Here is a 12,719-nt window from a genome sequence, read left to right as displayed (position 1 = left end):
AAACCTGTGTTTTCTATTAGAACAATAGAATGCGCAATAGACCACAAGTGGAGATTGGATGAAATGGGACCCAAATGTTGTTTTTTACCATTTTTGGGTGATTTGACATAGTGCATACACACTATGTCAAAACACATCTCTCTTTATACCACCATCCTGCATCTCCTACTCTCTCTCTCTCTCTCTCTCTCTCTCCTCTCTAATCCCCTACTCTCCCTCACACTCTCCCTCTACTACTCTCTCTCCCATCACCTGCTCTCTCTCACTCTCCCTCTTGCATCACCTAATCTCTTTCACTCTCCCTCTCCTACTCCCTCTCCCATCACCTACTCTCTCTCTCCCATCTCCTACTCTCTCACTCTCTATCCTCTCCCATCTCCCTACTCTCTATGTCCTCTCCCATCCCCTATTCTCTTTGTTTCACACACTTCCATCCCCTCTCTCTCTCTTGGGATACTGTCTCCCATTCCCTACTCTCTCTCTCTCTCTCTCTCTCTCTCTCATCCTCTACTCTCTCTCTCTCTCTTGCTGTCCATCTCCCACTACCTACTCTCTCTCTCTCCCTCTCCCACCACCTACTCTCTCTCACCCTCTCTCCTCTCCCATCCCCTACTCTCTAGATCTCTCACACACACTCCCATCCCCCCTCTCTCTACCCCTCTCCCACTCCCTCTCCCACCCTATCTCTCTCTCAAGTTCTCTCTATCTCCCTCTCTACTCTCTCTCTCCCATCCCCCCATCTCTCCCCCTCTCCCACTCCCTCTCCCAGCACCTACTATCTCTCTCTCAAGTTCTCTCTCCCTCTCTCTACTCTCTCTCTCCCATCCCCTACTCTTACTCTCTCTCTTACATCCCAAATGCTTTCTCACACTCTCTCCCATCCCCTACTCTCTCTCACACTCTCTCTCATCCTTTCACTCTATCTCTCCCATCCCGTAATCTCTCTCACTCCCACCCCCTACTCTCTCTCACACTCACACTCGCTCATCCCCTACCCTCTCTCTTTCACAGACACACACACTCTTATCCCCCATCTCTCTTCTCTCCCATCCCCTACTCTCTAGATCTATCACACACACTCCCATCCCCCTATCTCTCTCCCTCTCCCACCACCTACTATCTCTCTCTCTCAAGTTCTCTAACTCTCTCTTCCATCCTCTACTCTCTCTCATGCTCTCTCCAATCCCCTACTCTCACTCTCTCTCTCCCATCCTATATGAGCTCTCTCTAGCACCACCTACTCTCTCTCACACTCTCACACTATCTCCCATCCCCTGCTCTCTCTTGTATACACATTCCCATTCCCCCTCTCTCTCTCCCTCTCCCACCACCTACTCTTTCTCCCCCATCCCCTAATCTCTCTCTCCCATCTCCCATCCCCTACTCTCTCTCTTTCACAAAAAGAAACACTCCCATCCCCCCTCTCTCTCTTCTCTCCCATCCCCCACTCTCTAGATTTGTCACATGCACTCCCATCCCCCTTATCTCTCTCCCTCTCCCACTCCCTCTAGCACTGCTTACTATCTCTCTCTCTCTCTCTCAAGTACTCTCTCTCCCTCTCTACTTTCTCTCTCTCATCCTCTACTCTCACTCTCTCTCTTCCATCCCCTACTCTCTCTTACACTCTCTCCCATCCCCTACTCTCACTCTCTCTCAGCCACCCCTACTCTCTCTCACACTCTCTCACATCCCCCCCTCTCCCTCTCTCCCTCTCCCTCTCCCATAGCCTACTCACTTTCTCTCCCATCCCCTACTCTCTCTCTATCTCTATCTCCCCTCTCCCATTTCCTACTCTCTCTCTTTCACACACACACCCATCCCCTCCTCTCTCCTCTCCCATCCCCTACTCTATATTTCAGTTGTTCTCCCTCTCACACTGCCTACTCTCTCTTTCACTCTCACTCTCACTCTCTCTCTCACTCTCACTCTCTCCCTCTTTACTCTCTCTCTACCACCCCCTACTCTCTTTCACATTTTCACACTCTCTCCCATCCCCTACTCTCTCTCTATTACAAAAATTTCTATTCCCCCTCTCTCTCCCTCTCCCATATCCTATTCTCTCTCTCTCTCCCATCCCTTACTCTCTCTCTTTTACAAACATGCACTGCCATCCTCCTTTCTCTCACTCTCCCTCTCCCACTCCATCTCCCACCACCTTCTTGTTGGAATTATGGTGTATTTTTCATTAGTGCAAACACTTATTCAATTCTGAATGCTTATCTAGCTCATCACTTAGTCTACAGTGTATATCGAGCATTCAATGGTTACCTTATAAGTTTAGCAGGTAAACAGTTCTCACCGAGCATTTCAGAGGATACCGAGTGAATGAGAAGTTCAATAGTGTTCACTGAGAAAAGCAAAGCAAAAAAAGAAGTTAGTTTCTACTAAGTAGAACTATATCTACCAAGTCACCAATGGTTACTGAGTTCCAAACAATGTTGTGTGGTTAGTATGAACCAAGCCTCTACTTCTACTAAGTGCATCATGATGCCGAGTAATATAGTGGATGTTGAGCATCAAAAAGTCACTGAGTCAGCTTGAGGAACCTGAGTTTTCTACTATCTAGCTGACTCAGTAATGTTTTGTTCACTTATGTTTTGGCTGACCTTGCAGTTGTAAATAATGAAATGGTATATATGTAATGTATGATATCATTTGTAGTATGATATATATGAGGTGTGTGAAGAAGATATAAAAAGGAAGAGATTGATGTTCGCATGAGAAGAACGAATTAGAAATCAGCAGCAAAATAAAAGGGATTCAACCAGGTCAACATATGAGCAGAAAAGTTATATCTACCACATTAGGTGATCAATGCAAAAAGGATCTTATTAGCAAACAGTTGTAAGCAGATCCATTGCTTCATCCTAATAGGTGAATCAATTTATAAATCCCTTAACAGGGTAGACTTAAAAATCTTTCTGTAAATCTCCTAATAGAGTTCATACTTTATTGTATGTTTGTAAATCCTCTAACAAGGTGGATCTAGCAGTCCTATTTGCTCCTAATAGGGCAGATCACCAGAAGTGATCACTGTAAGACTTAACAGGCCAACTTTATACTGTAGTATTGAAGTTTTCTAGGCATCATCCCCACCCCTATTTTACTTTCTATTTGGAAGGTTTTTGGGTCACCAAATCTCTGTGTACATGTGCAATAAATGTTTGTTCTTTCAGTTATACAGTAGATTATATGAATGAATGGTGAATGGTTAAAATGCTGAATTGTTTGAAAGTTTTATAAGTTACTGATTCACCCCTCCCCTCTCAGTAACCTGTCTTATCCTAAATATTTCCAACACTTCTATCTCTCCCCCATACCCTACTCTCAATATCTCTCTCCCATCCTACTCTCTCTCTCTCTCTCTCTCTCTCTCTCTCTCTCTCTCTCTCTCTCCCCCATCCCCTACTCTCAATATCTCTCTCTCCCACCCTATACTCTCTCTTTGCCACCCCTACTTTCTCTCACACTTCCTCTCTCTCCCATCCCCTACTCTCTCTCTCATTCCCATTGCCCCCTCTCTCTTCCTCTCCCACTCCCTCTCCCACTGCCTACTCCCTCTCTCCCATCCCCTACTCTCTCTCTCCTCTCCCATCTCCTACTCTCTCTCTTTCACACACACCACACACTCCCATCCCTCCTCTCTCTCTCCTCTCTCATCCCCTACTCTCTAGATCTCTCACACATACTCCCATCCCCCCCTCTCTCTCTCTCATTCTCTCCCTCTCTACTTTCTCTCCCTCATCCCCTACTCTCTATCTCTCTCTCCCATCTACCACCCCTACTCTCCCTCACACTCTTACACTCTCTCCCATGCCCTACTCTCTCTGACACACACTCCCATATTCCTCTCTCTCTCTCCCTCTCTCGCTCCCTCTCCCACTAGCTAATCTCTCTGTACCATCCCCTACTCTCAATCTTTCTCTACCATCCTATACTCTCTCTTCCACCCTTACTGATGCAGGAGCATCCAGAGGTATAAGGGCAATCCAGTGTCACCCAAAAAAAATGTACTTAGACTTAGTTTTTGTTTTATGTCTTTACATTTTTGGATACCCATTTGGCTCAAATAAAGGTTCCAACTCTCATAATTCAACTATCAATGCATTTGAAAATCCTAAAAAAATAGGAGCATGTATTTAGGCCATCATTTCGGTAAACTAGAAGGTGTGAATTGGCCAGATGAATGTAATCATGATTTAGAGCATTCCAGAAAAAGAATCGGGTCAATAGGCTCCACGGTTTGAAAGTTATTGCAGTTTTTCGGGTTTTGGAGACCTCCTAAGAATGCTTCAAAGTCAGGTTTGGGGCATTAAATGACCTCAAAAAGGGTCAAAAAATGGGGGATGAGTGAAGCTGGTCCATAGGGCTATAGAGCGCTTCGAGAGCTTTTCAAAAATGTAAATGGTTCGTTCAAAAGTTATGCCTCCCGAAAGTTCGGCTACCATTTCTGGAATCTTCTAGATTTGCACTGACTTCTAACACAGCTTCTGGAACCTTCTATTTTGTCGGTGGATGCCTACTAGAACTTTCTAGAATGTACTCCTAGTCCTTAACCCTCCGGGGTCTATTTAAGCAGATTTCTGGCATTGTAAAAGGCAGTTCGGATTGGAGCTTGAGAGGAGGTGCTAAAAGGAGAAATATTCTCCAGAGTTATGCTATTGTAAGCCCGTAGGGCATGTTTTGAAGTTTATTTTCTCTGCACTGTTTGTACTAGCTAATATTATCAGTTAATATAATTCCCTTTTTCTATTGTGTCCATTCTGTTGTTGGGTTGTGTACCCATCAAGTGGTATCAGAGCGGGTTTTCCTGAGTGTGTAGACAGAGCACCGACTGTGAGGTAGTTTGCACCAGGACTGTGTGGTTGTGGGTTTGAGTTAGAAGATGCCTCCACGAAGAGAGCGTGGTAGAAGGGCCAGAGCTATTGATCCTGAGGAGGTTAGAGCCCCCCAAAGACAGGTACAAGCATTGCAAGAGGAGCTTCGTAGAGGAGCAAATATTGCCATAGATGACAATACTGAGGATGACAATGAAGAGGAAGTAATGGAAGTTGACAGGGAAGTTCTGAATCCTATAGAGGAAAGGATTTTTAGGGCCATTACTAGGTTTGGGAAAAGACCTACAATTGAAGTGGGTATATTTTTGGGAAATTTGAAACCAGATGAGTTGATTGATTGGATCAATGAACTGGAAGAATACTTTGAGTATGAGGATATAAGGGACCTAGATAGGGTTAAGTTTGCAAAGGCCAAACTGAAAGGCCATGCCAAAATCTGGTGGCAAGAGGTTCAACTGGAAAGACTTAGAAGAGGAAAGGAGAAGATCACAAGATGGGATTGCATGGTGGAAAAATTGAAGAAGCAGTTCATTCCTGTGGACTACGAGCTTGATTTGTTTAAGAAGATGCATGGGTTAAAGCAAGCAGGAAGATCAGTTCAAGAATATACAGAGGAGTTTTACTGACTCCTGATTAGAGTGGGACATGCAGAAGCAAATAAGGAGAAGGTTGCTCGTTATATCAGTGGGTTGCGACCTAGCATCCAGGAGGCATTAAGTCTGGTAAGAATGACCAGCATTGAAGAAGCATACCAGTTTGCCCTACGAGTTGAAGAGAAGCTGAGTAAAAGGTTTCAAGGAAGACAAAGAGGGCACGGTCAAGGAGGAAAGGGAAGCGGTAGATCATCTAGAGGCCGCAATGAAACTCAAAAGAAAAATGAAGATGAGGGTACTAGCAGGAACGAGAGGAATGAGGGTTTCAACCGCTCCCATGATCAAGACTTTGGAAATCAAAGAGGAAGAGGTAGAGGACATGGACAAGGAAGAGGAGGCTTCTGTGGTACCTATTTCCATTGCAATGAAGAAGGTCATCATGCCTTTGAATGCCCTCAACGACAAGGAAGGACAGATAGGAGAGTTGAGGGCCAAGCTAGGGTTTCTCATGTGGATGAGGATGCAGAAAGAGGAGAGACCTTGGTAAATGAAAGAGTCCTACTAAGTGGTGAGAATGAACCAGGGCAACGGAGGAGTTTGTTTCGTACCAGATGCAAGTGTGAGGATAAATATTGTGATGTGATCATTGATGGTGGTAGCACTGATAACCTGGTATCAGAAGAGATGGTCTCTAAGCTGAAGCTTAAGAGGGAGAAACATCCCCAGCCCTATCAAATTTCTTGGGTAAAAGATGATCATAAGGTCCTGGTAAGTGAACAATGTTTAGTAAAATTCAAAATTGGGAGTTACCATGAGGAAGTTCTCTGTGATGTTATTTTCATGGATGTTTGCCATCTATTGTTGGGTAGACCATGGCAGTTTGATAGACATGCAATACATGATGGACATGCAAACACATACTCTCTGACAAAGGATGGAGTTCGCCACAAATTGAAGCCCATGAAAAAGGAAGGTGAAAAGGTATGTAGCAGTGCTAGGATTTGTCTTGTTGAAGGAAGGAAGTTTTTAGATGGCATGAAACATCAACGTATGTGCTATGCCTTGATTCCTAAGAAAGATAAAGAAGGTAGTAGTGAAATACCATTTGAAGTTTCAGATTTACTAGGAGAATTTGGAGATATTATCTCTGATAATGTTCTAGATGGATTGCCACTAGTAAGGCAAATCAGTCATCAAATAGATCTGATTCCAGGAGCTAGTTTGCCTAACAAGGCTGCTCACAGGATGACTCCTACTGAAACAGAGGAGCTAAATAGATAGGTTCAGGAGCTGTTGAGGAAGGGCTTGATTCGAGAGAGCCTGAGTCCATGTGTAGTACCTACAGTACTTGCACCAAAGAAGGATGGAGAGTGGAGGATGTGTATAGATTCTCGAGCTATAAATAGGATAACCATCAAGTACCGATTTCCTTTACCAAGGATGGATGATCTTATGGGCTTCTTGAGTGGAGCTCAGTACTTCACAAAGATAGATCTGAAGAGTGGCTATCATCAGATACGGATTCGAGAAGGAGATGAGTGGAAAATAGCCTTCAAGACCAAGGAGGGTCTTTATGAGTGGTTAGTCATGCCCTTTGGATTGACGAACGCCCCAAGCACCTTCATGTGGCTCATGAATGAGGTACTTAAGAAGTTCTTGGGAAAATTTGTTATTGTCTATTTGGATGACATTTTAATTTTCAGCAAGACTTTGGAAGAACATTTATTGCATATTCGTAGTGTCCTTGAAAGGCTAAGGGAAGAGAAACTGTTAATTAATCTAAAGAAGTGTGTCTTTGCAAAAAGGGAGTTAGTCTATTTGGGATTTGTTATATCACCAGAAGGTCTCAAACTGGATCCAGAGAAGGTAAAAGCCATCTTGGAATGGCCTACTCCAAGGTCTGCTACTGAGGTAAGATCATTTCATGGTTTGGTTAGTTTTTATAGGAAGTTTATTAAGAATTTCAGTGGCATATGTGCACCCCTAACTGATACAATAAGAGGGGATAGAAAAGAGTTCAAATGGACTGCAGTAGCTGCAAGGAGTTTTGAATTGCTGAAGAAGAAGGTGACTGAACAGCCTGTGTTGGCACTTCCAGATTTTAGAAAAGTATTCTAGGTGGATTGTGATGCTAGTGGTAGTGCTATTGGGGCTGTATTAAGCCAAGAAGGTAAGCCTATTGCATATTTTAGTGAAAAATTGAATGATGCAAAGAAGAAGTATTCTGTTTATGATCAAGAGTTCTATGCAATAGTTCAGGCCTTAAAGAAATGGAGGCATTATTTATTGCCAAAGGAATTTGTTTTATATACTGATCATCAGGCATTACAGTACCTAAATAGCCAAGGTAAATTGAATCAGAGGCATATGAAGTGGGTAGAATTCTTGCAGAGTTATACATTTGTGTTGAAGCATAGAAGTGGAAAATCTAACAGGGTTGCAGATGCATTAAGTAGGAGACAGTTGTTGCTTACAACAATGCAGTTTGAAGTAGTTGGGTTTGATGAACTCAAGAATTTGTACCCCAAGGATCTTGATTTTGCTGAAGCATGGAAAGCTTGTAAAGAACTTGTTGCTATAGATAGAACCAAGTGGTTAGACTATTTGATTCAGGATGGCATGTTGTTCAAAGGTAGTCAATTGTGCATTCTAAGGAGTTCCATGAGGGAAAATTTGATTAAGGAGAAACACAGTGGAGGGATGGCAGGACATTTTGGTCAGGATAAGACCATTGCCATTCTTAGAGAACATTATTTTTGGCCTCAAATTACACAGGATGTGAAGAAGTTTGTACAGAGTTGCCAGGTTTGTCAAGTTGCTAAGGGGTTTAGTCAAAATACTGGCCTATATCAGCCATTGCCTATTCCATCAAGGCCATGGGAGGACATAAGTATGGATTTTGTTCTTGGATTGCCAAGGACACAAAGGGGTAATGACTCAGTATTCGTGGTGGTTGATAGGTTCTCCAAAATGGCACATTTCATTCCATGCCACAAAACTCATGATGTTGTCCATATTGCAGACTTGTTTTTCAAAGAGGTGGTAAGACTACATGGTCTTCTAAGGAGTATAGTTTCTAACCAAGATACTAAATTTGTGGGGTATTTCTGGAGGACATTGTGGAAGAAGTTGAGAACAGACTTGAAATTTAGTTCCACGCATCACCCACAGACTGATGGCCAAACAAAAGTGGTAAATAGAAGTCTGGGCAATTTGCTGAGATGTTTAGTTGGAGATAAACCCAAGGGATGGGATTTGATTCTACCACAGGAAGAGTTTTCTTATAATAACTCTATAAATAGGAGTATTGGAAAATCACCATTTCAAATTGTATATGGAAATAGCCCAAGGACTACACCAGAATTGAGGAAGATAGAACAAGGGGAGAGAACACGTGCTGAAGCTGAGGAATTTGCTGAACACATCAAGCGTCTACCTGAGGAGGTTCAAGCACACATTATCAAGATGAATCAAGAGTATAAAGCTAGGGCTGATGCAAGGAGAAGACATAAGGAATTCCAAGTAGGGGATCTTGTCATGGTGCACTTACGAAAAGAAATATTTCCAGTTGGTACTTACAACAAGCTGAAAATGAAGAAATTTGGCCCCTGCAAAATTTTGAAGAAACATAACTCAGGAAATGCATATGAGGTGGAGCTGCCAGATGGTATTCACATTTGTCCCATTTTCAACATTACAGATTTGACAGAGTATCATGATGATGGTGTAGATGAGGAGCTAGTTTTAGAGCCATGTCCAATTCCTGCTTCTAAGAAAGAGGAGATAGAAGACATTCTAGATCATCGTGTGGGTAGGAGTACTAGAAACAGGCAATATGAAGAGTATTTGGTCAAATGGAAAGGACGGCCGATCGAGGACTCAACTTGGATTTCAGCAGCTGAGGTTTCCCATTTGGGATTTCCTCTACCATCCATAAAGTGATAGGGTCACTTTTCAATCTACCCTGGGTGTCTGATGCAGGAGCATCCAGAGGTATAAGGGCAATCCCGTGTCACCCAAAAAAAATGTACTTAGACTTAGTTTTTGTTTTATGTCTTTACATTTTTGGATACCCATTTGGCTCAAATAAAGGTTCCAACTCTCATAATTCAACTATCAATGCATTTGAAAATCCCGAAAAAATAGGAGCATGTATTTAGGCCATCATTTCGGTAAACTAGAAGGTGTGAATTGGCCAGATGAATGTAATCATGATTTAGAGCATTCCAGAAAAAGAATCAGGTCAATAGGCCCCACGGTTTAAAAGTTATTGCAGTTTTTCGGGTTTTGGAGACCTCCTAAGAATGCTTCAAAGTCAGGTTTGGGGCATTAAATGACCTCGAAAAGGGTCAAAAAATGGGGGACGAGCAAAGCTTGTCCATAGGGCTATAGAGCGCTTCGAGAGCTTTTCAAAAATGTAAATGGTTTGTTCAAAAGTTATGCCTCCCGAAAGTTCGGCTACCGTTTCTGGAATCTTCTAGATTTGCACCGACTTCTAACACAGCTTCTGGAACCTTCTATTTTGTCAGTGGATGCCTACTAGCACTTTCTAGAATGTACTCCTAGTCCTTAACCCTCCGAGGTCTATTTAAGCAGATTTCTGGCATTGTAAAAGGCAGTTCGGATTGGAGCTTGAGAGGAGGTGCTAAAAGGAGAAATATTCTCCAGAGCTATGCTATTGTAAGCCCGTAGGGCATGTTTTGAAGTTTATTTTCTTTGCACTGTTTGTACTAGCTAATTTTCTCAGTTAATATAATTCCCTTTTTCTATTGTGTCCATTCTGTTGTTGGGTTGTGTCCCCATCACTTACTCTCTCACACTTCCTCTCTCTCCCTTCCCCTACTATCAATCTCTCTCCCCCATCCCATAATCTCTCTTTGCCACCTCTACTCTCTCTCAAACTTCTTCTTGCTCCCATCCTGTACTCTCTTTGTCACCCCTACTCTCTCTCACTCCCTCTCTCTCCCATCCCCTACTTTCTCTCTATCTCTCTCTCTCACACACACATAGCCATCCCCCCCTCTCTCTTATTCTTGCTTTGCATCTCTTCTTCCTTCATGTGTGCACTATAGTGTGCACACGCTATTGAGACCGAAATTCAAAAGCTTTAAATAGCATGTGCATGCTATAGAATGCATGTGCTATAGGGTGTATGTGCTATTCAAATCTTTCCATTAGAACCAAGCCTAAGGCTTAGTTTTTCCTTGGAGATCCAACCTAGAGGTTTGAAGTTTATAAATAGGTCTAAGATGTGTTTTGCTGCAAACATGAAAAAAATGACTGATTTTTCTTATGTGCTCTCCTTCAAGATTCCTCATGGTTGGGCATCGATAAGATGAAGTTAAATGACATTGTAGGTCTCTATGTTAGCCATATAACCATATAATTTATTTTTAATTTGAACTATTTCAAGCCTTATATCTATAATATATTTTGAATGTATGTCCATTTTTTTGTCAAAAACCACCATGTGTTGATTGGGCTATAAATTTTAGCTTGTTCATTGAATTTTGTAACAACTTAATTTTTTAGAAACTAGACTCCATTCTACACACTTTGAAAAAATAAATTTGATTTTAGATTAGTTTTTAATTATTCTAGGGGGAGCACATAGATATTTCACATTTTTGGGATGTGTCGAGTTAAAAAATTCATTAAAAAAAATAATAAATTATAAAATTACATAAAAAATTTGGGATAAACTACATAGTGTTAACTAACTTTTGACCATAGCGATTAAAGAATTTCAAAAAAAAAGTTAAAATTTTAGGGGGGCTACACTTTGTACTATGTTATGTTTTTCTGGAATAAACAGTACCACTTTCTGTGGCCCCCTTTTTTGAAGACCTAAAACTAAACCATTTTGAAAAAAAATTAGTAGTTTAGAAACTAGATTCAAAAGAATATGACTTTTGTTTTTGTCATATCTTAAAATTTTGAGCGTAACTATCTTCAAATTCTTGTTGAAGTTCAAAAATTAATGATTTCAGGAAAAAGGTGTCCACTTATACCCCCTTTTGGCATCACAACTTGATGCACTTACCTTACTCCTAGTTTGTTTGTTGGTCTTTTGGTGTTTAGTTAATTCTTTTGTTTCATACTTCTTTTTGCTTCTTTTCTTTTTCTTTTTCTTATACACATACATACATATAGAAAAGTACATGTATGTATGCATGTAGGTACATATAGGACCTTGTGTCTATTTTTGTGTGTGTGTACTCTTTTATTCCTATTAATTGATTGTGTCTATATATATATATATAGCGAGAGAGAGAGAGAGAGAGAGAGAGATAAAAAAAAAATGTAATATTTTTTTCTTATTGGCAATAAATATTGAATTTTAAATTTCACTCTTCAACTTCCTATTCTTCTCCTACCTTTAGACTAGTTTCCCTATCCCTATGCCTAGCATTGGCTTAACTACTGGGACCCTTTCCCACACTGCCATCCTTCCCTATATGCGTGATCCTTCCTATGAGCTTCCTAAACCCCAACTTCCACCCCTGTTAGCTTCCCTAATCTTAGCTTTGAGCTCTGGAAATCTCCTTTTTGCCTCTTCCCCCTAGTAGTAGATAGTGACAAGATTCCACTTTCCATTTCTTACCCTTCGAATGCTTCCCTCTAGGTGGGGATATCATTTTCCTCCAAAGTTGTTAGTGCTAAAGTTGTTACAAGGGCCCCTTTGGCATTTGTCAGGTCTTTCTTGGTTGAAGGGAGTGTGGTTAATATTTTTAATGTGGATTCTCAATCTTGCACTTCAAGAGGTCAATCTATAATATGAAACAAAAATAAAATATCCAGCACTTTTCTCCACTCTTTTCCTAATTCTATTCTTATATGATGTCACGATATCTTATTTGAGTGGTCCTAATAACAAAGGCCAAAGGAAATAGTTTTGGTCCTCCCTAGTTAACCAAATTGGAAAAAACCATAACACTTAATGGATGGTAGCTAGGGATTTTAATTCTCCCCTCTAACCTTCGATAATGGTTGGGGGAAATGAGGAATATTTTGATATTGTAACTAACCTTGGGGAGTTCTTGCTTCATCTAAGACTCATTGATTTAGACCTTCTTTGTTCTAATTTTATGTCAATCAATATGAGATAGAGTAGAAGGATGATCAAGGGTAGTAAGTTTATCCAAGTAAGGCTTGATATATTTACCCTTTCTTCTAACTAGAATAATCTGTATCACTCTCTTCTCACTGCAAAAACCATAACTAGTTTTGATCATAATCCTTTACTACTGGGGTTTAAAACATGTAAAAGAGTGATTTCCTCTTTAAT

Source organism: Cupressus sempervirens, chromosome 1 (genome assembly GCF_028749045.1).
Source record: "Cupressus sempervirens isolate cs-2001-9-10 chromosome 1, ASM2874904v1, whole genome shotgun sequence".
Taxonomy (NCBI): Eukaryota; Viridiplantae; Streptophyta; class Pinopsida; order Cupressales; family Cupressaceae; genus Cupressus; species Cupressus sempervirens.
The sequence above is the reverse complement of the archived record's forward strand: the minus strand, read 5'-3'. Positions refer to the sequence as shown.